This window comes from Grammomys surdaster, unplaced genomic scaffold (assembly GCF_004785775.1).
Source record: "Grammomys surdaster isolate TR1022 unplaced genomic scaffold, NIH_TR_1.0 125749, whole genome shotgun sequence".
Classification (NCBI taxonomy): Eukaryota; Metazoa; Chordata; class Mammalia; order Rodentia; family Muridae; genus Grammomys; species Grammomys surdaster.
In genome coordinates this window covers 93,670-99,355 of record NW_021620581.1, presented here as the reverse complement: position 1 = coordinate 99,355, position 5,686 = coordinate 93,670, and positions in this window count along the sequence as shown.

Below are 5,686 nucleotides of genomic sequence, written 5' to 3'. Positions count from 1 at the left end.
GCATTACTTGAGGACCCAGCTATACTTCTTCTGGGCATATATCCAGAAGGTGCTCCAACATATAACAAGGACACATGCTCCACTATGTTCATCACACCCTTATTTATAATAGCCAGAAGCTGGAAAGAATCCAGGTGTCCTTCAACAGAGGAATGGATAGAACAAAATGTGTTACATTTACACAATGGAGTATTACTCAGCTATTAAAAACAATGACTTCATGAAATTCTTAGGCAAATGGATGGAACTTGAAAATATCCTGAGTGAGGTAACCCAATCACAAAAGAACATACATGGTATTCACTCACTGATAATTAATTGGATATTAGTCCAAAATCTGACAATACCCAAGATACAACTCACAGACCACATGAAGCTCACGAAGAAGGAAGACCAAGTGTGGGTCCTTCGGTCCTTCTTAGAAAGAGTAACAAAATACTCAAGGGAACAAATATGGAGACAAAGTGTGGGACAGAAACTGAAGGAGGGGCCTTCCTAAGATTGCTCCACCTGTGCATCCATCCCATGTGCAGTCACCAAAGGGAGATATTGATATGGATGCCAGGAAGTACATTCTGGGAGGAGCCTGATGCAGATGTCTCCTTAGAGGTCTGCTAGAGTCTGACATTTACAGAGACAGATGTTCACAGCTAACCGTTGAACTCATCATGGGGTTCCCAATGAACAAGTTAGAGAGAAGACTGAAGAAGCTTAAGAGGTTTGCAGCCACATTGGGAGAACAACAATACCAAACAACCAAAGCTCCCAGGGTCTAAACCACCAGCCTGGGAGCACATAGGGAGGGATTTATGGCTCCAGCTATATATGTAGGGGAGGATGGCCTTGTTGGGCATAGGTGGGAGCATTGGTCCTGTGTAGGCTGGATACTCTAATGTGGGAGAATTAGATTGTGGGGAGGAGGAAGTGGGTAGGTGGGTGGGGGCACATCCTCATAGAAGCAGGAATAAGTGGAATGGGATGGGGGGTTCTGGGTGGGTGGGGAAATTGGGAAAGTGGATAACATGTGAAATGTAAATAAAATATCCAATAATAAAAAATAATTCTGAATATTTGGGCATGCTTATGAGAACTCCTTATTCTACTCATAAAAAAAGAATAAAAATTGCTATACTATTGCTGTACTTTGGTCTGGTTAATATACATATACATATACATATACATATACATATACATATACATATACATATACAAATATACATACACACACACACACACACACACACATATATATATATATATATATATATATATATATATATATATATAACTTTTATTTGTATTTCTTTGACAAATTTGACATGGGAAAAGTCTGCTTGTATCTGTTTTATTAAGATAATTTAAAACTTTTCATAAAAGCGTACATAAATTTCCTTTGCAGTTAATAACAAACAAACAAGATCTAAAACTCAAGGGACAGCTCATGCTGGTCAGAGTGTGGAGTAGGGGAACACTCATTCAATTGCTTGTGGAAGTAGAAATTATACAACCACTTTGAAAATCAATTTTTGAATTTCTTAGAAAATTGGAAAGTTTGCTCTACCTCAAGATTCAGCTTATGACCATACATCCAAAAGGTACTCCTACATACCACAGGAACACTTCCTCAACTATGGTCATAGCAGCTTTACTCATAATAGCTATAAAATAGAAACATCCTAAATATCCTTTAACAGAAGAATGTATAAAGAAAATGTGGTATATTTATACAGTGGATTATTACTTAGCAATTAAAAACAATGACATCATGAAATTTGTAGGCAAATAGATAGAAATTCATCCTGAATGAGGTAACCCAGACCTTTTGGAAGACTCTGCTATTAAGTAACTGTCCACCGTAGCTCACTGAGATCAGTGCAAAATGGTGGACTCCCTTTCTCAGAGGGGCTTCACCTTCTCCAGTGACATTATTTGGAAAGTGTCTCTAAACACAGGTAACTGACTTTATCTGGAGGATGATCCTGCACAGAGCTTCCTGCAAGTGCTGCAAGATTCAGCACATAAGCCCTGCTCAGCCCTTCCTGCCATATGATAATTAGGTATTATGTTGTGATGAGTTTTAACCCATAACCCCCAAACCTTTATGTACTCTACCCTTGGAGCAATAAAGTAGAGCTGTATCACTGAAGCTGTCTTCCCAGAAGTCCTTCCATCATACTGAAGGTTGTCTGAACCCTTATCACCACTTCTGTTCCTTCTGCTCTTCATCCCACAGAAGAGGGAGCGCCATATAGACCCAGAAAGACAAACATGGCATGTAGTCACTAATAAATTGATATTAGCCATAAAGTATAGGATAACCATGCTACAATCCACAGACCCAAATAGCTAAGTCAAGGAGGGCCCAAAGGAGGATACTTGAATCTTACTGAGAAGGGGAAGTAAAATAAACATCATAGGTATCAGAGTCATCAATGGAGGGAAGGAACAGGGTGGAAGACAGAAGGGCAGGAGGGTTCAAGTCTGGGGAGGACAGAGGGAGAGAAAACTGGGAAATAGGATTAGGATCAGTGTATGGGGGTCATCTCTGGGATGATCTAGAAACCTGGGACAATGGAAACTGTCAGGAATCTGTGAGGGTGACCCGAGCTAAGACCACTAGCAATAGAACCTGAAACAGCCACCTCCTGTAAGCAAGCAAGACTTCTAATGGAGGGATAAGGACACCAACCTAGCCACAAACCTATGACCGACAATTTTTCCTGCCTACAAGATGTTCAAGGGTAAAGATGAAGCATAAATTGAGGGAATGGCCAACCAGTGACTGGTCCAACTTGAGACCCATGCTATGAGAGAGACTCCTGACACTATTAATGATACTCTGCTGTACTTGCAGACAGGAGCCCAGCATAACTCTCATCTGAGAATCTTCATCCAGATGCTGATGGAAATAGATGCGGAGAACCACAGCCAAATATTAGGCTGAGCTTGAATGTTGTGTAAGAGGGAGAGGAAAGATTGAAGGAGCCAGAGAATTCAAGGATACCACAGAAAGAACCAACAGAATCAACTGACCTGGATCCATAGGTGCTCACAGAGACTGAAACACAAACCAGAGACCATCCATGGGACATGCCTAGGCCATAACTAGATGAAGTCTGGAAAGCCTGTCTTTGGTTTCATAGAGCTGGACAGGATGGGGTGAGGATTGGAATTGCTTATATTTGCTTAGGGAATTCACTACTTATTTATGACCTGCTCTAATACTAGACCTCTAAGAAATATCAGTCATAACTCTTTGGTGAAATATATTAAAAGTATCATTTAATTCCTCAAGCCTTTAACACTGACAGTGAAATTTGGAGACAGAAAGCAAGTAGTTGACATGGGATGGATTCTTTAATATATATTTAGGCAAACACATGCATTTCTCTAAGGCAAGTACAAAGAAAAAAACTAAAAAATTAAAAAAGATATAGTTTATCAAGAGAAAAAAAAAAGGAGGAAGGAACCTGGGACAAGCAGATTGAGAATACGTGAGTGTAAATGACACTCATGTCTTTAATGTCAAATCAAATCTGTGGGTAAATTTTGAAGGAATGACATATGTATCATACAGTCAAAAAGGAAATTTGTAGTTACAGAGTAAATAAATAAAATTTTAATCTATTAAAGGCATGCACATTTTTCAGTTTGTATCTATGTTAATTGAAGGAATCTTTAATTGCAAGGAATACTAAGCCTTCAGAGTAATTATAGAAACACAAGAGACCCATTAAGGATAATACCCAGAATAATTTGCTGCGCTGAGATCAGGAAAATGTGGCCTATCCTCAAAAAAAATAAAATAAAATAAAAACTAGATTGTAGAATTATCAAAGACTTAAAATAGTTGTTGTAATTATGTTCAGTGACTTTAAGGAGATGTTAATATGGAATGAAATGTATCCAATACCAGTACAGAAAAAATAATAAATTTTTTTTTACGATTTAAATTTGAAAATTGTATGTATATGAATGTACTGCATGCATGCCTTCTGTCCACAGAGGATCAAACATGGTTCATGGATGGCACAGAACTAGGCATAACAGGTAGTTATGAGCCATGATGTATATACTAGAAACTAAACTCAGGTAGATGTAAAATCATTAAGCACTGAGGCATCTCCCCAAATCCCTAAAATAATGGAATAATTTTTATAATTAAAAAATAGATTCTTTTGTAAATTGTTCTATGGTTGGCTTAATGATAGAAAACTCATGACTGTGGGTAAAATCTAGTGAACTTAAAACACAAATACATAAGGAAGACAGGAGTACAATTTTCAATAAAAGTAAACAAGGTCTCAGGAAACTGTAAGGGCATTTCAAATGGTAAAGTGTTATCCCAGATAAAGAAGAGTGATAAGAACAGAAAAAAATTGAACATTACAAGAAATAGTCATTAATAACTATGGTGGTTTTAACAAAAATATCCCACATAGGTCCTTATAGAGTGATGATATTTGGAGGGATGACCTTGTTGGAGTGGGTGTGGCTTGTTGGAGGAAGTTTGTTACTTGTAAGGCAGGTTTTAACATTTCTGATGATACATCTTACACCCATCAAAATGGCTAAGATCAAAAACTCAAGAGATACCAAAACTAGCAATGATATGGTGCAAGGGAACACTTCTTGATTGCTGGTGGGAGTGTAAACGTTTACAAGACTTTGTAAATCAATATGCCAATTTCTTATAAAACTGGGCATAGCTCTACCTCAAGACCCAGTTATACTACGCCTGGGCATATACCCCAAAGATGGTTCAGCATGCCAGAAAGATACTTGCTCCACTATGTTCATACCAGCTTTATTCATAGTAGCCAGATACTAGAAACAACCTAGAATGGATAAAAAATGTGGTACATCTACACAATGGAATACTATTCAGCTTTTAAAAACAAAGACATCAGGAATTTAGAGGGCAAGTGAATGGAACTTGATAATATTTCCCTGAGTGAGTTAACCCAGTTCCAAATGGACAAACATGGTATGTATTTATTGATAAGTGGATACTAGCCATAAAATACAGGTACCTTGCTACACTCCACAGATTCATAGAAGCTAAACAAGAAAGAATGCCTAAGCAAGGAAGCTTGATCTCACTTAAAGGGGGAATAAACTAGTCATAAGAGGCAGATGGAGGCAGGGATCTAGGAGGGAGCGGGATGGGGATGGGCGAAGGGGAGGGGAGTGGGGGGGTTTCAGGATCAGGTGTGGAGAGGACAGGAGAAATAGCTAGATGGCAATGAAAATGAATGGAAATTAACAACTGCCAGGTTTGAGGAGGTGTAGGGCATCACCAGGACCAGATAGAGACCTAGAAAAAGGAAGGCACTCAGGAATGAATGGGGTTAACCTTAACTGTGACTCATTACATTGGTGATATGGAACCTGAGGAGGCCACATCCTGTAGCTAGGCAGGAACTCCTGGAGCAATAGAGAATCCAAACCACTCACAAAACTTTCAACCCAAAATTTATCCTGTCTATAGGAAATGGAAGGATAGGGGATGGAGCAGAGTCTGAGAGAATGGCCAACCAATAACCAGCTCAACTAGAGACCCATCCCATGTCCAAGCACCATCCCATGGGCAAGCACTAATCCCTGACACTGTTACTGATACTGTGTTATGCTTACAGAGAGAAGCAAGTTGTCCTCTGAAAGTCTCCACCCAGAAGATGAGTCA